The sequence below is a fragment of the Mustela putorius genome, unplaced genomic scaffold (assembly GCF_011764305.1).
Source record: "Mustela putorius furo isolate JIRA1106 unplaced genomic scaffold, ASM1176430v1.1 tig00003985_pilon_pilon_pilon, whole genome shotgun sequence".
In the NCBI taxonomy this organism is placed as follows: domain Eukaryota; kingdom Metazoa; phylum Chordata; class Mammalia; order Carnivora; family Mustelidae; genus Mustela; species Mustela putorius.
In genome coordinates this window covers 733,494-760,210 of record NW_025422125.1, presented here as the reverse complement: position 1 = coordinate 760,210, position 26,717 = coordinate 733,494, and the positions used below count along the sequence as shown (strand labels likewise).

Sequence of the window (26,717 nt, the reverse complement as noted above, 5' to 3'; positions counted from 1 at the left end):
TCTCACCCTCTTAACTCCTGAAAACAACTAATCTCATCCTCATCTCTATAATTTTGTTATCTCAGTATGTAGCCATTTGAAACTGTCTTTTGTCAGTATAATGCCTTTGAGACTCATCTAAGTTGCTTCTGTATTAACAGCTCATTATTTTGATTGCTGAGTGATATTCCATTGTATGGATGTACTATAGTTGTTGACACATGGAAAGACAATAGATAAGCTTAACTATTGTAGTTTATTCAGAATTATTATTTTACCACATTGAATGTAATGTAGAAAACTTACTATCATATAGGTCCCTTTACCCTTCCATTTTGTGTTTTAGTTATCATAGATGTAATATCTATGATATTACTATATAATATTACTATATTATAGTATATATAATATACTATATATAGTATAATATATTTTGTTATCTCAGTATGTAGCCATTTGAAACTGTCTTTTTTCAGCATAATGCCTTTGAGACTCACCTAAGTTGCTTCCGTATTAACAGCTCATTATTTTGATTGCTGAGTGATGTTCCATTGTATGGATGTACTATAGTTGTTGACACATGGAAGGAAGTATAATATACTATATATAGTATATTATATATACTATAATATTACTATATAATACATAGATATTACTATGATATCATAGATGTATATCTATGATAACACTAGATAGTGTTATCATTTTTGCCTTCAACCATCATGCCTATTTTAAAGAACTTAAAAAGAGAAAAATGGTCTATTATATTGACACATTTATCTTTTTGTTGCTTTTTCTTCATTCCTTATGTTTACTCCCTGAAATAATTTTCTTTCCATCTAAAGAGCTCTCTTTATCATTTCTGTTACAACAGGTCTGCTGGTGATGAATTCTTTTATGTTTCATTCATCTGAAAATGTCTGTATTTCAAATTAATTTCTAAAAATTATTTTTACTATATATAGAATTCAGGTTGACAGCTGTCTCAGGACTTTAAAGATGTCTTCTTGTCCCCATGGTTTCTGATGAGACATTTGCAGTCATTTGACTGTATTTCTCCATATGAATTGCATTGGTTTTCTCTAACTGATATCAAGATTTTTGTTGCTATTGTTGTTACTTTTGGTTTTTAGCAGTTTGATTATGACATTTCTAGACGTAGATTTATTTGGCTATAGGTTTGAAATTTGGCTGAGTTTTTTTAATGTGTAAGTTTATGTCTTTCACCAATGTGGGAATTTTCAACCATTATTACTTCACCCAATTTTTTCCCATAACATTCTTTTTCTTCTGGGATGCAGATAACATGACAGTTATACTTTTTGATATTATTCCACAAAATGTCCCACTCATTTTAGTTTTCTTTTCTTCAGAGTGGACAATTTATATTACCCTGTTTTCAAATTTACTAACTCCTTCCTATTATCTCCAATCTGATATTGAATGCTTTCTGTGAATGTTTTATATCAGTTATTCTATTTTTCTGTTCTAAATTTTTTATTTCATTTTTTGGTAGCTTCTAGTACTCTGGTAAGACTTTCTATCTTTCCATTAATTTTCAAGGTGGTTTTGTTTGTTTGTTTGTTTGTTTTTTACTTCTTGGTTATAATAGTGATTTTAGAGTGTTTTTTTTTTTCCTGATAATTGTAACATCCAGGTTATCTCAGGATTGGCATATTTTGATTGATATTTTCTCTTGAGAGTTTCTGAGATTTCCCTAGTTCTTTATATGTTGAGTGATTTTTATTGTAGACTGGACATTTTAAATACTGTATATGAGACTCCAAGTCTTGTTCTCATTCTATTGAGAATGTTACTAAATTTTGTTTGTTTTGGCAAGTTTTTGTTCTCAAGTTCTAATCCACCTTCTGTAGATTGTGGTTTGAATATCAGTTCAATTTTCAAAGCCTTCAAGATGTTATTCAGATTTGTCCCATGTGTCTACTACCTAGTCCATGGATGCATTGGCTCAGAGGCTTGTCTGGGACCCAGGTAGTAGATTCCATAGTTAACTCTATAGTTAAGCGCTGCTTGCCTCTCATGTACTTTTTAGGGTCAAATCTTCACATATACAGCTTGAGAGTAAGCCCATGAATTCATAAACATCTCTATGTATTCTATTTCATATTTTTTCTCTTATTTCTGATCAACCTTACTCTCTCTGGGTAGCAGAGACCACTTCTTGGTCCTTTGGCTAGAAAGTCAGGGCTTTTTAGTGTCTTCACTAGGCCACATTCTTCCTGTGACTGGATCATTTAAAAGCTAAGCAGTGGGAGAAAAGGTAGTAGAATTTTCTCCCCCCATTTTTTGACTATAATTATTTTGCTCGAAGAAGATGAGTCCTCTTCCTAAGAATTTTAGTTTCCCACCTATCATTGCTGTTACCCCCACCATGAACTTGGAAGTTGAATATTGCCTGAAAGCTGGAGATAGAAAGAAAAATAAAAACAACAAGGGATTTCTTCCAATTTATCTTCATACTTGTTAATCATTTCTGGTCCTTTGATTAAAAAAAAAATGAGAGCTTTTCCTGGAGTTCTTTTTGTCTATACTTCTGTAGTTTTGGACTTCATGATGACTTTGATTCCCGAATAGGGAATACTTAAGGAAAAAAAAAACAGGAAATTCATTGATGTATTACTTGTACTTTAATTTTTGTTTTCCTTTTACAATTCACCTGCTACCATTTATTCTTCAGAGTTCTTGTATAGTTCTTCTATGCCTTTTGTACAAGAATTTTAGTTGCATTGAGTGGGAAAGATAGATTAGAGTGTGTTTCTCCATCTTAATCAGAAAAAGAATGTCTTGAAGCAAGATGGTGGAGGAGTAGGAGACTGAGATAGCATTAGGTCCCAGGAGCTCAGCTAGTTAGTTATCACACCATTCTGAACACCTATAAACTCAACAAGAGATAGAAGAACAGTAATTCTAGGAACAGAAAATCCACCACTTTCAGGAAGGTAGGATGTATAAAGAAGTGAATCTGAAGTGATGGGAAGATAAACCATGGGAGGAGGGGTCAGCTTCTGGCAAACAGTGGAGTAGTGGAGCACAAAAACAGAACTTTTAGAATTCTTCTCCACAGAGGAATATTGCTGCAGAGGCTAGGTGGGTGTGGAGCCTTTGTGAGGACAGTGTGGTCTCAGGACCTGTGGAGTCACAGAAAGACCAGGGGTATCTGAGTGTGGCAGAGCTCCCAGGTCTTGGAGTGGGAAAGCTGGCTACAGAGATGGAGCCAAGTTGGGGCTCTCAGAACAGGGTTACCTTAAACCATGATCCAAGACACAGTAGGGCCATGCTCTTTGAGCAAGAACCCCAAAAGTGGCAGATCTGAAAAGACCCCATCCTTCCTCCTCCGGGAGGAGCAGAGCAGAAGCACATGGAAGGAACTGTGGGTTTGGAGACTCCAAAAAGGGCTGTGTGCCAGAGAAAGAAAGTCTTGGTCACAGGTCAGTTGAGCACAGAATGTGACTGGAGACCAGGGAGACGGGAGTGATTGACTGATTTACTCTAAGGGCACACTGAGGAGTGGGGCCCAAGATCTTGGCTCCTTCAGGCTGGAGATTGGGAAGTCACCACTTCCATTCCCATTCTCCAAAGATCTACAGAAAGCATTTAGGAAACTAAAGCTCCTGAGAATGAAACCAAGCAGATTATTTATCCTGGCCCCTGGCAAGGGTGGTGCAATTCTGCCACAGGCAAAGACATTTGTCAATCACCTCAACAGGCCCCTCCCCAGAAGATCAGCAAGAAAATCCAGCCAAGACCAAGTTCACATGTCAACAAGAACTGTGGAACTTAAGAGCTAAGGGAAAGCAAGAAATGGTATTTTTCCCATGATCCTTTAGTCTTGCAAAGTTAAATTTTTTAATTTTATTTTTTTCTTATTCTATTTTTCAACTTTTCCCCTTTTCACTTTTAACATTTTTAACCATTTTATCTTATTAATACTTAAAAAAATCTTTTAAAATTTTCATTGTTATAGTCATATTTTATCCCTTCATTGTATTTAACCTTTTTTTTGGTATACATGTAGGGTTTTTTTTTTATTTAAAATTTTGAGATAAAATTTCTTCTAATACATCAAAATATACCCTAAATTTAGCTGCTGCCTGATCACATTATTGCTTATTTTTTTCTTCTTTTTCCAACCAACTTAATTATCAATTCCTGCTTAAGAATCTTTTTAAATTTTCATCTCTACAATCATAGTCTATCCCTCCATCATGTTTACCTTTATTTGTGTGTGTGTGTGTGTATATAGATATAGATATAGATATGTTTTTCTTTTTTTTTTTATTAAATTTTGGGAGGTAGTTTCTTCTAAGAGAACAGAATACACCCCAAATCAAGTGGGTGGTTCTGTTCTATTCACCAAACATATATATACATATAAATAAATAAATATATATATATATATATATATATATTTATCCCCCCCCAATTTTTCTCCCCCACAGTTTCAGGTCTTTTTTGATTTGGTTCGCATATTTTTGGGGGGAGTCTTTGCCACTCTTTTAGTATTTTACTCTCTCATTCATATATTCTTATCTGCATAAAATGACAAGACAGAAAACCTCACCACAAAAAAAAAAAAAGAACAAAAGACAGTACTGATGGCTAGGGACCTAATCATTGCAGACATTGGTAATATGTCAGAACTAGAGTTAAGAATGATGATTATCAAGGTGCTATCTGGGCTCAGAAAAGGCATGGGAGATATTAGAGAAATCCTTTATGGAAAAATAGAATCCCTATCTGGACAAAAAAAAAAAAGAACTAAAATGCAAAGAAGTTGAAATAAGAAAAAATAATGAGATGCAATAAAAAATGGAGGCTCCGACTGACAGGATAAATGAGGCAGAAGAGAGAATTAGTAATATAAAAGACCAAATGATGGAGAATAAAGAAGCTGAGCAAAAGAGAGGCAAACAACTACTGGACCATGAGGGGGAGAATTCAAGAGATAAGTGATACCATAAGATGAAATGATATTAGAATAACTGGGATTCCAGAAGAAGAAAGAGAGAGAGGGGAAGAAGGTATATTTGGGAAAATTATAATAGAGAATTTCCCTAATATGGCAAGAAGAACAAGAATCAAAATATTGGAGATACAAAGAACCCCCGTCAAAATCAATAAAAATAGGTCCACACCCAGTCATCAAATATGAAAACTTACAACTCTTAGTGGAAAAGAGAAAATCCTGAAAGCAGCTTGGGAAAAGAGGTCTGTAACATACAATGGTAGAAATATAACATCGACCCATCCAAAGAGACATGGCAGGCCAGAAAAAAATGGGGTGATATATTCAGAACACTAAATGAGAAAATTATGCAGCAAAGAATAATACAACCAGTAAGGCTTTCATTGAAAATAGAAAGAGAGATAAAGAGCCTCCAGGACAAACAAAAATGAAAAGAATTTGCAAGAACCAAACCACCCCTACAGCAAATATTGAAAGGGGTCCTCTAAGCAAAGCGAGAGCCTAAAAGTAGTAGACTAGAAAATAACAGAGAGAGTATACAGTAAAAGTCACCATACAGGCAATACAATGGCACTAAATTCATATCTTTCCATAGTTCTCTGAATGTAAATGGGCTAAATGCCCCAATCAAAATACACAGGGTATTAGAATGGATAAAAAGCCAAAACCCATCAATATGCTCTCTACAAGAAACTCATATTAGACCGAAATACACCTCCAGATTAAAAGTCAGGGGGTGGAAAATTAATTACCATGATTATGGACATCAAAAGAAAGCTGGGGTACCAATCCTTAAGTCAGATAAATTAGATTTTAAGCCAAAGACTATAATAACAGATGAGGAAGGACTCTATATCATATTTAAAGGGTCTTTCCAACAAGAAAATAAAAAAAAATTAAATATCTATGCCCCAACATGGGAGCACCAAGTATATAAACAAATTAATAACAAAATCAAAGAAACACATTGACAATAATACAATAATAGTAGGGGATTTTAACACTGAAATGGAGGCTAAATGCCCCAATCAAAATACATCCAAACAAAAGATCAACAAGGAAATAAAGGCCTGAAATGACACACTGGACCACATGGACATCACAGATATATTCAGAACATTCCATACCAAAGCAACAGAATACACATTGTTCTCTAGTGCACATGGAACATTCTCCAGAACGGATCACATCCTGGGTCACAAATCAGGTCTCAACCGGTACCAAAAGACTGGGATCATTCGCTGCATATTTTCAGACCGCAACACTCTTAGGCTAGAAACCAATCACAAGAGGCAAGTTGGAAAGAACTCAGATACGTGGCGGCTAAAGAGCATCCTACTAAAGAATGAATGGGTCAACCAGGAAATTATGGAAGAATTGGGAAAAAAATCACGGAAACAAATGAAAACAAAACCACAACTGTTTGAAATCCTTGGGACACAGCAAAGGCAGTCCTGAGAAGAAAGTATATAGTGATACAAGCCTTTCTCAAGAAACAAGAAAGGTCTCAAGTACACAACCCAACTCTACATCTAAAGAGCTGGACAAAGAACAACAAAGAAAGCCTAAACCCAGCAGGAGAAGAGAAACAATAAAGATCGGAGCAAAAAACAATGAAACAGAAACCAAAAGGACAGTAGAACAAATCAATGAAACTAGGAGCTGGTTCTCTGAAAGAATTAATAAGATTGATAAAATCCTGGCCAGACTTATCAAAAAGAAAAGAGAAGGGACCCAAATAAATAAAATCATGAATGAAAGAGGAGAGATCACAACCAACACCAAAGAAATACAAACAATTATAAGAATGTATTATGAGCAACAATATGCCACCAAATTTGACAATCTGGAAGAAATGGATGCATTCCTAGAGACTTATAAACTACCAAAACTGAACCAGGAAAAATCAGAAAACCGATCAGACCTAAAATCAGTAAGGAGATTGAAGCAGTCATTAAAAATCTTCCAAGAAACAAGAACCCAGGGCCAGACGGCTTCCCAGGGGAATTCTACCAAACATTTACAGAAGAATTAATACCTATTTTCCTAAAAGTGTTCCAAAAAAATAGAAATGGAAAGAAAACTTCCAGAATCATTTTATGAGACCAGCATTACCTTGATCCCCAAACCAGATAGAGACCCCATCTAAGGGAGAATTACAGACCAACATAGTTGAGGAACATGATGCAAAAATTCTCACCAAAATACTAGCCAATAGGATCCAACAGTACATTTAAAAGATTATTCACCACACCAAGTGAGATTTATTCCTGGGATGCAAGGATGGTTCAACATCCACAAATCAATCAATGTGATACAATACATTAATAAAAGAAAGAACAAGAACCATATGATTCTCTCAATAGATGCTGAAAAAGTATTTGACACAGTCCAGCATCCTTTCTTGATAGAAGGACATAACTCAATATCATCAAAGCCATCTATGAAAAACCCAAGGCAAATATCATTCTCAATGAAGAAAAAAAAAAAGAGAGAGAGAGAGAGAAAGAGGCTTTTCCCCTAAGGTCAGGAACACAGCAGGGACATCCACTATCACCACTGCTGTTCCACATAGTACTAGAAGAACTAACCTCAGCAATCAGACAATGAAAAGAAATAAAACATATCCAAACTGGCAAAGAAGAAGTCAAACTTTCACTCTTTGCAGATAATATGATACTTTTTGTGGAAAACCCAAAAGACTCTACTCCAAAATTGCTAGAACTCATACAGGAGTTCAGTAAAGTGTCAGGATATAAAATCAATGCTCAGGAATCAGCTGCATTTCTATACACCAACAGAAAGGAAAAAGAAGGAGAAATTAAGGAGTCAATTCCATTTACAATTGCACCTAAAACCATAAGATACCTAGGAATAAACCTAACCAAAGAGGCAAAGAATCTGTACTCAGAGAGCTATAAAGTATTCATGAAAGAAACTGTGGAAGACACAAAGAAATGGAACAAGGTTCCATGTTCCTGGATTGGAAGACCAAATATGTGAAAATTTCCATGCCACCTAAAGCAATCTACACATTTAAAGCAATGCATATCAAAATACCATCAACGTTTTACAAGGAAATGGGATAAATAACCCTAAAACATGTATGGAACCAGAAAAGACCCTGAATAGCAAGAGGAATGTTGAAAGAAAGCCAAAGTTGGTGGCATCACAATTCCAGACTTCAAGCTCTATTACAAAGCTGTCATCATCAAGACAGTATGGTACTGGCACGAAAACAGACACATAGATCAATGGAACAGAATAGAGAGCCCAGAAATAGACCCTCAATGCTATGGTCAACTAGTCTTCGACAAAGCAGGAATGAATGTCCTATGGAAGGAAGACAGTCTCTTCAACAAATGGTGTTGGGAAAATTGGTGAGCCACATGCAGAAGAATGAAACTAGACCATTTCCTTACACCACAACACAAAACAGACTGAAAATGGAAGAAAGACCTCAGTGTGTGACAGGTATCCATCAAAATCCTTGAGGAGAACTCAGGCAGCAACCTCTTTGACCTCAGCCACAACAACTTCTTCATAGGAACATCGCCAAAGGAAAGGGATGCAAAGGCAAAGATGAACTATTGGGACTTCATCAAGATCAAAAGCTTTTGCACAGCAAAGGAAACAGTCAACAAAACCAAAACACAGCTGACAGAATGGGAGAAGATATTCACAAATGGCATATCAGATAAAGGGCTAGTATCCAAAATCTATAAAGAATGTATCAGACTCAACACCCAAAGAATGAATAATCCAATCAAGAAATGGGCAGAAGACATGAACAGGCATTTCTGCATAGAAGACATCCAAATGGCCAACAGACACATGAAAAAGTGTTCCATATCACTCAGCATCAGGGAAATACAAATCAAAACCACAATGAGATACCACCTCACACCAGTCTGAATGACTAAAATTAACAAGTTAGGAAATGACAGATGCTGGCAAGGATCGGGAGAAAGGGAAACCCTCCTACACTGTGTGGGAATGCAAGCTGGAGCAGCCACTCTGGAAAACAGCATGGAGGTTCCTCAAAAAGTTGAAAATAGAGCTACCCTATGACTCAGCAATCGCACTACTGGGTATTTACCCTAAAGATACAACTGTATGGACCCGAAGGGGCACGTGCACCTAAATGGTTATAGCAACAATGTCCACAATAGGTAAATTATGGAAAGAACCTAGATGTCCATCAACAGATGAATGGATAAAGAAAATGTGGTGTATATATATACAAAGTTTGGAAGAAATATACAAAGGTTGGAATAAATTCAAACACTTCAAAGATAAAGGCCATGCTGCTCAAGAATGTTTGGGTCAATCAGGAAATCAAAGAAGAACTTAATCAATTCATGGAAAACTAGAAGAATGAAGAGACATGATCCAAAACCTACAGGATACAGCAATGGAGGTCCTAAGGAGTAAATACATAGCCGTCCAAGCCTCAATAAATAAAATAGAGAAGTCCCAAATACACAAACTGTCTTTGCACCTTAACGATCTGGGGAATAAACAACAAATTAAACCTAACCCAGACACAAGAAGGGAAATAATTAAGTTTAGAGCACAGATCAATGAATTAGAAACCAAAACACAGTAGAACACATTAATGAAACTAGAAGCTGATTCTTTGAAGGAATTATTAAGATCGACAAACCACTTGCCAGACGAATCCAAAAGAAAAGAGAAAGGTCCCCAATTAATAAAATTATGAATGAAAGTGAAGAGATCATGACTAATACCAAGGACATAGAAACAATCATCAGAAGTTATTATCAAAGCTATATGCCAATAAGTTAAGCAACTTAGAAGAAATGGATGTATTCCTGGAAACCTATAAACTTCTGAGCCTGAAACTGCAAGAAATTGACAACCTGAATAGACCAATAGCTGGCAATGAGATTGAAGCAGTGATCAAAAAACAAGAGTCCAGAGCACGATGGATTCCCTGGGTAATTCTACCAAACATTCAAAGAAAAAATAATACATATTCTCCTGAAAATGTTTCAAAAAATAGAAACAGAAGGAAAACTTCCAGACTCTTTCTGTAAGGCCAGCATTACCTTGATCCCAAAACCAGGAAAAGACCCTATGAAAAAGGAGAACTTCAAACCAATATACTTGATGAATACAGATGCCAAAATTCTCAGCAAGACCCTAGCTAATAGGAACCAACAGTACACTAAGAGGATTATCCATCACAACCAGGTGGGATTTACCCCCTGGGATGCAAGGTGGCTCAATATTCACAAATCAATCATTGTGATATAACACAAAAATAAGAGAAAAGAACCATGTGGTCCTCTTAATTGATGCAGAAAAAGTATTTGACAAAATACAGCATCCATTCCTGATTAAAACTCTTCAGAGTATAGGAATAGAGGGAACATTCCTCAACTATGTAGCCATCAAAATAAGTGAAATCTTGCATTTGAATGACATGGATGATACTACAGGTCATTGTGCTGAACAAAATAAGTCAATCAGAGAAAGGCAATTGTCAAATGATCTTTCTGATATGAGAAATTTGAGAGACAGGGTGGGGGTTGTGGGGGACAAGGAAGTAAAAAATGAAACAAGATGGGATCAGTAGGGAGGCAAAGCATAAGAGACTCAATCTCAAAAAACAAACTGAGGGTTGTGAGGAGTGGGGTATAGGGATAGTAGGGTGGTTGGGTTATGGACATAGGGAAGGGTACATGAAATGATAAGTGCTGTTAAATGTGTAAGCCTGATGATTCACAGACCTGTACCCCTGGGGGCAATAATAATTCTATATTAATAAAAATAATTTTAAAAAAAGAAAAAGAATTTCATCATTCTTTGGTTACTTATTAACTTCTACTTTAAAAAAATCAGAAATAACCTAAATATCCAACATAAATACCATTTGACATACCAACTTGAAGGAATAATATACAATTGTTACTATTTCAATTAGGAAAACTGCAACACTATGGTCAAATGTTTCCAATATGGTATTAGTTTTTTTTTTAAGTGAAACAATTTTGCATATACACTAATATTACAACTCTATAAAATAGCTGTAGACACAAAACATAAAAATTGCTTGGGAGGATTCATAGAATTACAGATTTATGTTTATGTTTTCCTTTTTAAAAAATGATTGATTTGAGACAGAGAGAGAGAAAGAGAACACAAGCAGGGGGAACGGCAAGCAGAGGGATAAGTAGGCATCCTGTTGAGCAAGGAGCCCGATGAGGGGCTCTATCCCAGAATTCCAGGATCATGACTTGAGCTGAAGGCAGACACTTAACTGACTGAGCCTCCCAGGTGCCCCTATGTTTTCCTTTTGAAAATACCCTTTTTTTGTTGTTAGAATGATAAGATTAACATTGCTATGTCATAAACTATTTCCTAATGTATCATGCATTGCATTTATTTTAAGGGTTCTCTAGATGGGGTGTCTGGGTGGCTCAGTTTGTTAAGTGTCTGACTTTTGATTTTGGCTTGGGTCATGATCTCAGAATTGTGAAACTGAGCCCCGAATTAGGCTATGTGTTGAGCGTGGAGTTCTGTGCAGGTCATGGAGCCTGCTTAAGATTCTCTCTCCCTCTGCCACCCCCTCACTCTGAAGTAAATAAATAAATAATTAAAGTTCTTTAGATCTTTTATTTTCATGTTCAGTTAGCCACCATATAGTACATTATTAGTTTTTGATGTAGTGTTCAGTGATTCATTACTTGTGTATAACACCTAGAAAAGTTCTTTAGAGTTTTAGGAGAATGCCATGTATTCAGTTGTTAGCCCCATATGAAATTTAAAAAAATTATATTTATTTATTTTTAAATCTTAAATTTGTTTTTGTTTTGCTTAATGAATCATTGAACACTGCATCAAAAACTAATGATGCACTGTATGTTGGCTAATTGAATTTAAATTAAAAAATTAAAAAGGAAAAAGAGAAAAATAAAATAGTCTGTTTTCTGTATATAACCTTGATATAAATGATAACATCCAGTCTGTAAATTATGAAGGAAACTATGTATCATTTTGATAATGTACCTGTCTCTTCATTTCCTTGTCAGTCCGAATGAGGGGCTTTGTGAATTTGACCAAAGTCTGTATAGGGTGAATCTTGGTATGCTGGAGGGCTTCTCTTACCCAGTTGTTACTGTTTACTGTGTGTCAGGAAGGCAACTGAGTCTGCTAAATTGAACAGAGAACCAGAGCCCAGGGTGCCCATCTCCTCTCATCAGCTGCTTCTTCATCTTGACACTTGGCTTACACAAGACCATGCTGTCTCAGGGTCACTTCTGAAAACCTTGGCAATTGACTCTGTACATATTCGGATGACTTGGTAAACCTTAAGTTGTGGGTGTCAATTGTTATTTACCACTTTAACTGTATTTTTTCTTCCCTTCCATCAAAAATATCCCATTTAGAGTAAATATCCCATTTACTTTGGATGTATCCTGGAGAAGCTTAGGAAGACTGTGGAGTAGGAGAACACTAATCTCACCTCCTCACATGTTAACAACTAGGTATCACTCACATCTGAGTAAATAAACGAGAAAGCAATCTGAAGACTGATAGAACAAACTCTGCAACTAAATGTAGAGAAGAAGCCACATTGGACAGGTTAGGAAGAACAGAAATGGTGGTCAGGAGCTGCCTTCTGGAGGAAGGGAGATACAGTCATGAAGAAGGGAAAGCAACAGGGAGCCTGCATGGGAGAATGAATCCCCATAATGTCTAGCCTTGATAACTAGAAGGGTTGGAACTAGTGGAACTTGGAGCCTAGAGTTTTAAAAGTCCACTGACTCAGCACTGGCTGAGCCATGAAGATGAAGGGAGAACAGAGTCTCCTTCCCTAAAGAGACAAGAGCCCAAGGAGAGGCAACATAGAAGTGACAGCTTGAACAATGGAAGGGAGATCTGTTTGTACTGATTTTAGAACATGTTGGGGGACTTTTCTGGGATCAAAGGAACTGGCAGGTGCCATTTTCCTCTCCCACCCCCTAGCACAAACACAGAGCCATCTGCAGGAGGCACGTCTGTGCAGACACTTGCTATATAACCTGTTAACAGGGTGCCCCACCCAAGAGTTCTGAGGACTCACCCACTCCAAGCCTGCTGGACTTGGCCCTAGGCTCAGTGCAAATTTTGCTAATGTCATGCCTACACCCTGCCCAGCAACTGCCTTCTTAAATGCTGAATGATCCTGGTCACCACAACTGCTGCTGTGTACCTTACCCCCAGGGGCCACTGGGCTGTTGGAGAACCAGCCTGGGATAGAGGCTCAGAACAAATTTTACTAACACCACCATCCTACCCTGAGCCTTTCTGCTGTCATGTCCACTCAGAGCCAGCCTGCCAGGGTCTCACTAATATTAGAGAGAATAAGCACAGCTCACAATAGGCAAATAGTTAGTGTAGACTTTAGGACCAAAAGGAAAAGTAACTCAGACACAATAGCAAGGCACAAGCACACACACACAGTGCCAGATTCTGGTGAGCATATGCTTACTATAGAATTTAATGAAATGATCATAAACATAGTGACCTTCAGAAAAGGGTGGAAGACATCAGTGAAACTTTGACACGGAGATAAAAAATAATATATCAAACATGAAGAACTCAATAAATAAAACTAAAAATATAATATATGGAATAAATAGTAAGCTACAAGAAGCATAGGAATGTTATCAGTGACCTAGAGGATAGAGTAGTGAAAAGCAACCAAGCTAATCAAGTGAGAGACAAATACTGCATGATGAGAGTAGACTTAGAAAAATCTGTGACTCCATCAAGTGTAATAATATTCTCATTATAGGGATCCAAGAATATAAGAAAGAGAAATGGGGAGAGAAAATGTATTTGAAGGTAGAATAGCTGGAAACTTTCCAAATCTGGGGAGAGAAACAGACATCCAGATCCAGGAAGCAGTGAGATCCCCAAACAAAATCAAGACACATGGTAATTAAAATGGCAAAAAAAAAATAGTGATAAAGAAATAACTTTACACATTGCAAGAGAAAAGTAGATAATTATATACAAAAGAAAGTCCTTCAGGCTATGAGCTTATTTTTCAGCAGAAACTTTGCAGGCCAGAAGAGAGTGCCATGATGTATTCAAAGTGCTGAAAGGGACAAATCTCCACCCAGTAATAGTTTATACAATAAGACTATAATTCGAGATAGAAGGAGAGATAGTTTCCCAGACAAACAAAAGTTGACCATTACACCAGCCCTACAAGAAATATTAAGGGGGACTCTGTGAATTGAAAACAAAAGCCATAACTGAGAGCAAGAAAAATAGGAAGTGTAAAAGCAAAAAAAAATTAAGTGTATCTGTAAAAATCAAGAGAAGCACAAAATTAAAAGATATGAAAGATGATACCACATATCTGCAATGTGGAGAATAGAGGAATAAAGAATGTGTTCAAAATTAAGCAACCATCAGTTTAACAGACACTGCTACATGGAGAAGATGTTATTTATAAACCTAATAGGAACCACAAATCAAGAAACAGTAAGGGACATGCAAACAAAGTAAGAAACACAAGTATATCACTAAAGAAAACCAGCAAACCATGAAAGAGAGAGAGAGAAAAGTAATAAGAAAAAAGCTATTAAAATTTAGTCTATTAAAAAATCAAGTTAACCTAAATCCACAAATGAACTTTCTCCATGTGAACGTACATGATGTGCCCAGGTTGTTATAGGGGAGTAAGTTACAGTACTGATACTAAAGGAGCTTATACTAAAATGGAATAGGAACATGATGCACATATTATAAGGTAGATTATGAAAAATTTGAGGTGTCCCCATATTTGAGAGATAATACAAGGGCAGTGTAAGATACAGAGAATTTGAAAATATCTATACCTCTAGGAAACAGAATGAGGCTAGGATCTTGGACAAGGGGAAGATAAAACTGATTAACTGATGCCTGCCAAAACAAAATATGGTAAAGAAAATAAAGCTAACAAAAATATGTCTTTGGAAGGGCAAAAACTGAGTTGTAAACAATTTTTTGTGAAAAGATTATAATATATCTCTAGAAAGGCTATTGGTGTCTTTTGTTTTAGTCATCTTAATTGTCAAAGTTATACTCATTATTTTAAAAATAATTTTATTATATTTTCTTTTTATTACACTATAGTTAACATAGGATGTTATATTATTTTCAGGTGTATGATATAGTGATTCAACAATTTCATACATCACCAGGTGCTCTTCAGGACAAGTGCACTCCTTAATTCCTTAATCTCCATTGCCTGTTTCAACCTGGTAACTATCAGTTTGTTCTCTACAGTTCAGTGTCTGTTTTTTTATTTTTCTCTCTTTCATTTTACTTTGCTTATTTGTTTTGATTCTTAAATTCCACATATGAGTGAATCATATAGTATTTGTCTGTCTGACTGACTTACTTGGCTTAGCATTGTACCCCCTAGCTGCACCCATGCCATTGCAAATGACAACATTTCATTCTTCCAATTTTTTAAAGATTTTATTTATTTATTTGACAGAGAGAGAGAGAGAGAGCACAAATAGGCAGAGAGGCAGGCAGAGAGAGAGGAGGAAGCAGGCTCCCTGCTGAACAGAGACCCTGATGTGGGGTTCAATCCCAGGACCCTGAGATCATGACGTGAGCCAAAGACAGAGGCTTAACCCACAGAGCCACCCAGGTGCCCAACATTTCATTCTTCTTTATGGCTGAGTAAAATTTCATTATATTTATGAAATATATATACATACATATATATACACACACATATATATAATATATACATATATATATATAACTTTTTAATTTAAATTTTACTTAGTTAACATACTTGCAATATTTGTTTCTGAAGTAGAATTCAGTGATTCATCACTTACATACAATGCCCAGTGTTCATCACAAAAGTGCCAATACCCTTCACCCATCTAGATGTCAAACACACACACACACACACACACACACACACACACAGGGGAATACTACTCAGCCATAAAAATGAATGAAATCTTGCTATTTGCAATGATGTAGATGGAGCTAGAGTGTAGGATGCTAAGTGAAACACGTTTGAAAAAGATAAATATTATATAATATCAGTCATGTAGAATTTAAGGAAGAATATAAATATATGGGAAGTCAGGAAGGGAGAGAGGAAAAATAAAACTACATAGCACTTCTTTATTCATTGATTAATGGGAATGGGCTGCTTACACAATATGGCTACAGTAAATAATGCTGTAATAAACATAGGGGTGCATATATCCCATCAACTTCATGTTTTTGTATTCTTTGGGTAATACCTATAGGGTAGTATTATTTTTAACTTTTTGAGGAAACTCCATACTGTTTTTCATAGTGGCTGCACCAGTTTGCATCCCCACCAACAGTATAAGAGTGTTCCCCTTTCTCTACATCCTCACCAATATCTGCTGTTTCTAGTGTTTTTGATTTTAGCCATTCTGACAGATGTGAGGTGTAAGGTGATATCTCATTTAAAGTTTTGATTTGTATTTCCCTGATGATGAGTGGTGTTGGACATTATTTCATGTGTCTGTTAGCAATCTGTATGTCTTCTTTGGAAAAATGTCTATTCATGTCTTCTGGCCATTTTAAAATTGGATTATTTGGGGGTTTTTTTTTGAATTTAGTTTTATAAGTTCTTTGTATATTTTGGACACTAACACTTTGTCAGATGTCATTTCAAATATCTTCTCCTATTCCATAAGTTGCATTTTAGTTTTGTTGATTCCTTCCTTCCCTGTGCAGAAGCTTTTTATTTTGATGAAGTCCCAATAGTTTATTTTTGTTTTTGTTTCCCTTACCTCAGGAGACATCTAGAAAGAAGTTGCTACAGCTGATATTGAAGGGCTTACTTCCTGAGTTCCGCTATAGGTCTGTTATGGTTTCAGGTCTCAGATTTATGTCTTGAATTTATCTTTTTGTGTATGGTACAAGAAAGTGTTCCAGTTTAATTCTTTTGAATGTAGATTACTAGTTTTCCCAACACTATTTGATGAAGATACTTTTTCCCATTGAATGTTCTGTCCTGTTTTGTTGAAAATTAATTGACCATACAATTGTGGGATTATTTCTGAGTTTTATACTACATTCCATTGATCTATGTGTGTATTTTAGTGTCAGTACCATACCATTTTTATTATTACAGCTTTGTGATTTAACTTAAGGTCCAGAATTGTGGTTCCATAAAAATGTTAGGAATACCTATTGGTATTTTGATAGGAATTGCATTAAATCTGTGGATTTATTTGTGTAGTATAGATATTTGAACAATATTTGTTCTCCCAATCCATGAGCTTGGAAAGTATTTTTTATTTCTTTGTGTCATCTTCAATTTCTTTCATCGATATTTTATAGTTTTTAGACTACAGGTCGTTTACATCTTTAGTTAGCTTTATTTCCAGGTATCTTATTATTTTGGGTGTAATATGAGCTTATTCTCTTAATTTCTCATTCTTCTGTATCATTATTAATGTATAGATATGCAACATACTTCTGCACATTGAATTTCTTTTGACCTTACTGACTTCCTTTACTAGTTCTAGCAGTCTTTGGGTGGAGCCTTTCGTATTTTCTGTACATAGTATCCTGTCATCCACAAATAGTGAGTGTTTTACTTCTTCTTTACTGATTTGGATGCCTTTTACTTCTTTTTGTTGTCCAATTGCAGTGGGCTAAGACTTTCAGTATTATGTTGAATACAAGTGATGAGATTGGACATCCTTGTCTTGCTCCTGACCCTAGGGAGGCAGCTTTCAGTTTTTCCACTTTGAGTATGATGTTCACTGTAGGTTTTTCAGATAATGGCCTTTCATTAGGTTGAGCTATTCTGCCTCTAAACCTACTTTGTTGAGGGCTTTTATCATGAATGGATGTTGTACTTTGTCAAATGATTTTTCTGCATCTGATGAAAGGACTGTGTGGTTTTTATCCTTTTTTTATTGCTGTGATATATCACATTGATTGATTTGCAAATATTGACCCACCCTTACTACCTGGAAATAAATCTCACTTGATTGTTGTGAATTATTTTTATAATGTATTTTTGTTGTAGTTTGATAGTAAGGGTTGTTGCATCTAAGCTTATCATAAATATTGGCTGTAGTTCTCTTTTTTTACTGGTGTACTATCCAGCTTTGATATCAGGATAAAGATCATGTGATAGAATGGATTTGGAAGTTTTCCTTCCTTTTCTATTTTTTGGAATAGTTTGCAAAAAATAGGTATTAACTCTTTTTTAAATGTTTGTTAGAATTTTCCTGTGAAGCCATCCATTTCTGGGCATGTTTGTTGGGAATTTTTTTGATTACTGATTCAATTTCTTTGCTGGTTATCAGTTTGTTAAAATTTTCTATTTATTCCAGTTTCAGTTTTGGTAGTTTATATGTTTCTAGGAATTGATCCATTTCTTCTAGGTTGTCCAATTTGTTAGCATATAGGCTTTCATAAAATTCTCTTACAATCGTTTGTATTTCTGTATTGTTAGTTGTTTTTTCTCCTCTTTTTTTGGTGATTTTGTTTGAGTCATTTTGTTGTTTTTCTTATGTGTCTGGCTAGAGGTTTATCAATTTTGTTGATTTTTCAAAGAACTAACCCCTGGTTTCATTGATACATTGTTTTTTTAAAAGTTTTTATTCATTTATTTCTACTCTAATGTTCATTATTTCTTTCTGTCTTCTAGTTTTAGGTTTTGTTTGTTGTTCTTTTTCTAGCTCCTTTAGGTGTAAGGACAGGTTGTTTATTTGAGATTTTACTTCCTTCCCATGGTAGGCCTGTATTGTTATAAACTTCCTCCTAGAACCACTTTTTCTGCATCCCAAAGCTTTTGGACCATTGTGCTTTCATTTCCATTTGTTTCCATGTAATTTTAAATTTATTGTTTTATTTTCTGTTTGACCCATTCAACATTTAGTAGCATGTTCTTTAACCTCCATGTATTTGTGGTCTTTCCAGATTTCTTTTTTTGTGGTTGACTTCTAGTTTCATACCATTGTGGGCAGAAAAGATGCATGGTATGACTTCAGTCCTCTGGAATTAATTGAGACATGTTTTATTAGCTAATATGTGATCTATTCTGTGGAATGTTCCAGATGCACTTGAAGAGAATGTGTATTTTGCTCTTTTAGGATGGAATGTTAATATAGCTGTTAAGTCCATCAGTTCCTTGTGTCATTCAAGACCATTGCTTCCTTATTTTTTTTCTGTTTTATGACCTGCCTATCAGTGTAAGTGAAATATTAACATTCCTTAGTATTATTGTATTAATATCAATGAGTTCCTTTATGTTTGCTATTAGCTATTTTATGTATTTGGGTTCTCTTATGGTGAGTGCAAAAATATTTATAATTCTTATATTTCTTATTGGATTGTCCTCTTTATAACTATATAGTATTTTTCTATGTCTTCCATTACAGCCTTTGTTTTAAATTCTGTTTTTTCTGATACAACTATTGCTACTTGGTTTTCTTTTGACATCTATTTTCTCTATTTCTCTAGGTAGGTATTTCTCTATCTCCTCACTTCAATTTGCAGGTGTCTTTAGGTCTAAAATAAATCTCTTATAGGTACCATAGAGATGAATCTTTTTTTTTTCACACATTCTATCACCATATGTCTTTTGATTGGAACTTTTAGTTCATTTGCATTTAAAATAATTATTGGTAGATGTGTATTTATTGTCACTTTATATTAGTTTTGTGGTTTCCTTCTTGTCTTGTCTGATCCCCTCTTGTCTTTATTTACTGATTTCTTTTTTAGTGATATATTTGGATTTCTTTTTCTTTAATTTTTCATACTTACTGTGGTTTTGATTTCTGGGTACCATTAGATTTATATATAAAATTTTCTGCACAAAGCAGTCTACATTAAGCTCATGGTTGTTAAAGTTTGAACATATTCTATACTCCTCTCCATGTTTTCAGTATATGGTGTCATATTTTTTTATGAACATTTGGAATTTTAAGCAAAAAAAGTCACAGCCACTAACACTGTTATAGTTTGAGGCCATCTTCATTCTCCACAATGATACCAGCATGCTCACAAGGGGTTCCCATTGTTTAGTCTTAGTTAAACTACCATGTTTAAAAGAATGATGAAGACTTGGCACACTATCACTTAACTTTTAATGTTTCATCACAGATGATGAAAGATACTGAAGTACAGAAAAGGAATAATTGTAATGTTGTGGTCAAAATTATAAATATGGAATTATAAATCTAAAACATTTTCTGTTTAAAATATATATCTAATAGTCAGTGCAGTTCTGCAGGGTCTCTGCATCTAGTAGAGCATTGCTTGCCTTTATTCATTTTTCCAGGTCCTCCATGCCTGTCTCTTCTTCCTCCCATCTGTTCAAAGGTCCAAAGACATCTTGTGTTCCTCCTCCAAAGCGATCTCAGTCCATGCCTTCGCCACTACAGAAGCCACCTCTGTCTCCACTTCTGAACTTTCCATGGAGACCACCATAGTCCATGAAGCCAACTCTTCCTACCATCCTGCCACCAGGACTGCCTCTGCCATGGTCACCACACAGGTTGTGGAGAGGGTGATGGAGGAAAGCTTTCAGGTTTGGGGGACTTATACTTGTTTTATCCTGTTCTCCAGGTGAAGTTCTGGTTTCCACACCGTGGTTTGGGACACTGCCAGTCCCAGCTCTGTTGTATATTTCCTCCCCCAGATGGGTTCCCTTGGGAACCTTGGGGCCCTCTTAGGGACAAACCATCTATGGCTCCTCTACAGCCTCCCATGTCACCGATGGGCCCCCCTGGACCTTCAGAATATGGCAGCAGCATCCTTTTGCTCTCAGAGGAAGCATACAAAACTGCATGCTGTTCATTGGAGGTTTCCTGTGAGCAAGAGAAACCTTAAGTTAACTCCCTTGAAAATATTTCCTATCAAACCATTCCATAGCAGCCTTGGAAGTTGGTGAGTCTTCATAAGGCACTGTAGCATTGTGTTTGGGATTTCTTGTTTCCTTGTCCAAGTAGATGTGAATTATGGGTTGTCTGGCTCCCTTGAAGAAGTATGCCAGATCATCTAGAGTCACAGTGTCATTTAAGCCTTGCACATAAATTGCACTGTTGTGAGTCTTCATCTGGATCTATAAGTGGGCTTATAGATCAAGATCTCGTCCTTCCTCCATAGGTTCACTAGGCTTATTGAAATCACCTAGCTTTCCAGAGCTGCTCATTCCACCATGTCCTCCTACCTTCCCACCTCTGCTCAGGTCCCATAATCAAATCTTCCTCTCTTCCTGCCCTGGTTATCAGGACCACTCATGCTCTAGTTCTCTCTTTGTCTGAAAAATCCTCCAGACTCCTGTCCATAAACACCCATGCTACTGGGGTGGTCTTGTTGTAATAAACTCTGCTGGTGTTCTGTTGGCTATATTGATTTGGAAGCTGGTTGTATGATCCAGTTTGTCAGAATTTTAACTAGTGTGCGACTACTGCCCATAGCTGCTTTGTTGACCATAGCTACTCTGCTGTCTGGAGCTGCTTCATTGCCCAAAGGTGTTCTGCTGAGAGTAACTGCTCTGATAATAACTAGTCTACAGTCTGGAGGAATAAATGGTAGGAGGATAAGATGGTGGTGCTGTTACTGGTTGCATGGGGTAGGTCCTAAGCACCTGGGGATAACTGTAGTTACTCTGTCCATATCCCAGGCTGGGCTGGTTATAATTCCTTGTGCTAGATTAAGGTTCACTAGTTTCATCTTATGGTCTTGCAGATGTGGAAGTTGCTGGCTGCTTCCCATATACTTGGTAAGCAGGCTGAGAGCCATATACAGACTGAGAAGCATAGGAGGCCTGGGTGGTAGTAACATTAGTGTGGTGGTATCATAAGCACCAGTGCCATACCCCTAGATAGGCTGACCATATACCTTGGGAGCAGCTGGACAAGTATAATCAGGGGGAGCCTGTCCATAAGAAGTTGTGTAGGCAGTCTGGCAGAGGCTGTATACTTGGATGTAACAGACATCAGTCGACTGTCCACAGGTGCCATAAACTTTGCTGCCCATATGTGAGAGTGGTCTGTGCAAATCCTTGAGGGGACCGGGCAGTGTAATCACTATATCCCTGCTGGGCTGAAGCTCTGCTGTAGGTACTGTAGTCCATGAATGACATTTTCTCTCCTTCTTTATTGTTCTCTTGATGTCCTTCTCCCTCTTGCTTTTCCTATGGTGTCATATTTTATGTCTCTTTTTTGGCCTTATTTTTTATTATGTTCAATTGGCCAACATGTAGTATATCATTAGTTTTTGAGGTAGTGTTCAACGATTCATTAGTTGTGTATAATACCCAGGGCTCATCACAACATATGTCCTCCTTAATACCCATCACCCAGTTACACCCTTCTCTCAAGCCCTCCCTTCTGTAACCCTTAGATTGGTTCCTGGAGTCCAGAGTCTCTCATGGTTGGTCTGCCTCTCTGATTTCTTCTCCTTCAATCTCCCCTGCCTTCTCCTGTGGTCTTCCATGCTATTCCGTATGTTCTACATATGAGTGAAGCCATATGATAATTGTCTTTCTCTGCTTGACTTATTTCACTTAGCATAATCCCCTCCAGTTATGTCTATGTAGATGCAAATGATAGGTATTCATCTTTTCCAGTGACTGAGTAATATTCCATTGTATATATGAACCACATCTTCTTTATCCATTCATCTGTTGAAGGACATCTCAGCTCCTTCCACAGTTTGGCTATTGTGGATATTGCTGCTATGAACATCAGGGTGCGTGTGCCCCTTCTTTTCACTACATCCGTATCTTTGAGGTAAATACCCAGTAGTGCCATTGTTGGGTCAAAGGATAGCTCTATTGTTACTTTCTTGAGAAACCTCCATGCTGTTTTCTAGAGTGACTATACCATCTTGCATTCCCACCAACAGTTTAAGAGGATTCCCCTTTCTCCGCATCTTCACCAACACTTGCTGTTTCTTGTCTTGTTAATTTCTGCCATTCTAACTGGTGTAAGGTGGTATCTCATTATGGTTTTGATTTGTATTTCCTTGATGACAAGTGACGTTGAGCATTTTTTTCATGTGTCTGTTGGCCATTTGTATGGCCTTCATCTTTGGAGAAATGTCTGTTCATGTCTTCTGCCCATTTATTGACTGGGTTATTTGTTTTTTGGATGTTGATTTTTATAAGTTCATTACGGATCTTGGATACTAGCCCTTTATCTGATATGTCATTTGCAAATATCCTCCAAATCCATAGGTTGCCTTTTAGTTCTGTTGACTGTTTCCTTTGCTGTGCAGAAGCTTTTTATCTTAATGAAGTCCCAATAATTTATTTTTGCAATTGTATTCCTTGCTTTTAGAGACATGTCTAGCACAAAGTTACTGTGGCCAACGTGGAAGAGATTTCTGCCTGTGTTCTCTTCTAGGATTTGGATGTATTCCTGTCTCACATTGAGGTCTTTCATCCATTTTGAATTTATCTTTGTGTATGCTGTAAGGGAATGATCCAGTTTAATTCTCCTGCATGTGGCTGTCCAATTTTCCCAGCATCATTTATTGAAGATACTGTCTTTTTTCCATTGGATATTTTCTTCCTGATTTGTCAAAGATTAGTTGACCATAGAGTTGAGAATTCACTTCTAGAGTCTCTGTTCTGTTCCATTGATCTATCTGTCTGTTTTTGTGCCAATACCATGCTGTCTTGATATCGCATGCCGTTCATTGGAGGTTTCCTGTGGGCAAGAGAAGAGATCACAGATTTGTAATATAGCTTGAAGCCAGGCATTGTGATGCTCCCAAGCTTGATTTTCTTTTTCAACAGCCGCCTGGTGACTCAGGGTCTATTCTGGTTCTATATAAATTTTAGGATTGTTTGTCCCAGCACTTTGAAAAATGTCGATGGTATTTTTATAGGGATTGCATTGAAACTGTAGATTGTTCTGGGCAGCATATGCATTTTCACAATATTTATTCTTCCAGTCCATAAGCATGTAATGTTTTTCCATTTCTTTGTGTTTGCCTCAATTGCTTTCATAAGTGTTTTGTAGTTTCTAGAATATAGATCCTTTACCTCTTTGGTTAGGTTTCTTCCTAGGTATCTTATGGCTTTGGTGCTCTTGAGTGGAATTGATTCTTTAATTTCCATTTCTTCAGTTACCTTGTTAGTTATAGAAATGCAACTGATTTCTGCGCATTGATTTTGTATCTTGCTATGTTGCTGAATTGCCATATGAGTTATAGTAATTTGTGGGTGGAATCTTTGGGGTTTTCCATGCAAAATATCATGTCATCTATGAAGAGAAAGGGTTTGACTTCTTCTTCACCAATTCGAATGCCTTTTATTTCTTTTTGTTGTCTGATTGCCGAGTCTAGGATTCCAGTACTATGTTAAACAACAGAGGTAAGAGTGGACATCCCTGTCGTCTTCCTGACCTTAAGGGAAAAGCTCTCAGTTTTTCTCCATTAAGAATGATATTTGCTGTGGGCTTATCATATTGATATTGATATTTTTATGATATTGAGGTACGTTCCCTTTATCCCTATATTTTGAAGAGTTTTTTTTTTTGAAGAGTTTTGATCAGGAAAGGATGCTGTATTTTGTCAAATGCTTTTTCTGCATCAATTGAGAGGATCATATTGTTTTTGTCACTTCTTTTGTTAATGTGATCTATCACGTTGATTGATTTGCAAATGTTGAACCACCCTCACATCCCAGGGATAAATCTCACCTGGTCATGGTGAATAATCCTTTTAATGTACTTTTTGATCCTATGGGCTAGGATCTTGTTGAGAATTTTGGCATCCATGTTCATACAGATATTGGTCTGTAATTCTCTTTTTTGATGGGGTCTTTCCCTGGTTTTGGGGTAAAGGTTGACCTCATAGGATCATGCTGGCCTCATAGAATGAGTTTGGAAGTTTCCCTTCCACTTCTATTTTTTGAAATAACTTCAGTAGAATAGGTATTATTTCTTCTTTAAATGTGTGGTAGAATTCCCCTAGGAAGCCATCTGGCCTTAGACTCTTGTTTTTTGGGAGGTTTTTGATTACTATTTAAATTTCCTTGCTGGTTATTGGTCTGTTCAAATTGTCTATTTCTTTCTGTTTCAGTTTTGGGAGTTTATAAATTTCCAGGAATGCATCCAGATTGCCTATTACTTCCAGATTGCCTCTTTTGTTGCCATATAGCTGCTGGTAGTCAGTTCTAAAAATTGTCTCTGTTTTCTTGGTATTGATCATGATTTCTCCCTTTTATTAATGATTTTATTAATTTGGGTCCTTTCTCTTTTCTTTTGGATAAGTCTGGCCAGAAATTTATCAATCTTATTACTATTTATTTATTTTTTTATTTAATTTGTTTTCAGTGTTCCAAGATTCACTGTTTATGCACCACACCCAGTGCTCCATGCAATGTGTGCCTTCCTTATTACACTTTCAAAAAACCAGCTTCTAGTTGTGTTGATCTGTTCTAGTGCTCTGGTTTCTATTTCATTGATTTCTGTACTAACATTTATTATTTCTCTTCTCTTGCTTGGTTTAGGCTTTATTTGCTGTTATTTCTCCAGCTTCTTTAACTGTAAGGTTAGCTTGTGTATTTGAAGTTTTTCTAATTTTTTAGGAGAAGCTTGGATGGCTATGTACGTCCCTCTAAAGACCGCCTTTGCTGTATCCTAAAGGTTTGAACCATTTTGTTTTCATTTTCATTAGTTTCCATGATATTTTTTTCATTCTTTAATTTCTTTATTAACCCATTCATTCTTTAATAGGATGCTTTTAACCTCCAAGTGTTCGAGTTCCTTGCCAACTCTTGTGATTAATTTCAAGGTTTAAAATCATGTGGTTTGAAAATATGCAGGGAAGAATCCCAATATTTTGGTACAAATTGAGACCTGATTTGTGAATCTGTATGTGATCTTTTCAGGAGAAAGTTCCATGTGCACTCAAGAAAAAGAATGTGTATTCTGTTGCCTTAGGATGGAATGCTCTGTATATATCTGTGAGGTCCATCTGGTACAATGTATTATTCAAAGCCCTTGATTTCTTATTGATCTTCTGTTTAGATGATGTGTCCTTTGCTGTGAATAGGTTATTGAAGTTCTCTACTATTAATGTAGATTTATCAGTGTGTCCCTTTACTTTGGTTATTAATTGGTTGATATAATTGGCTGCTCCTAAATTAGGAGCATAAATATTTATAATTGTTAGATCTTCTTGTTGGGTAGACTCTTTAAGTATGTTATAGTATCCGTCTTTATCTCTTACTAGTCTTTTGTTTGAAGTCTAATTTTTCTGATATGAGGATTCTTACTCCTTTCTTTTGAGATCCATTAGCATGGCAAATAATTCCCCAACTCTCACTTTCAGTCTGGAGGTGTCTTTAGGTATTAAATGAGTCTCTAGTAGATACTATACAAATGGGTCTTGCTTTTTTATCCAATCTGGTTCCCTGTATCTTTTGATTTAGCCCATTTACATTCATAGTAACAATCAAAAGATACAAATTTAGTGCCATTGTATTGCCTGTAATTTCCCTGTTTCTGTGGATTGCCTCTTTTTTTCCCTGATATATGTTACTCTTTGGGTCTCTTTTTGCTTACAGGGTCCCATTTAATATTTCTTGCAGGGCTGGCTTGGTGATCACACATTGTTTCAGTTTCTGTCTGTCCTGGAAGCTCTTTATCTTTCCTTCCATTCTGCATGAAAACATTCCCAGATAAAGTATTCTTGACTGCATATTTTCTCATTAAGTAAGCTGAATATATCATGCCAGGGCTTTCTGGTCTGCCAGGTT

General features: G+C 36.3%; 1 pseudogene; it reads right to left on the bottom strand.

The window, feature by feature from the left end:
• Positions 1 to 20,214: 20,214 nt before the first annotated feature.
• Positions 20,215 to 22,088, bottom strand: LOC101681445 (annotated as a pseudogene).
• Between the last annotated feature and the right edge of the window lie 4,629 nt (positions 22,089 to 26,717).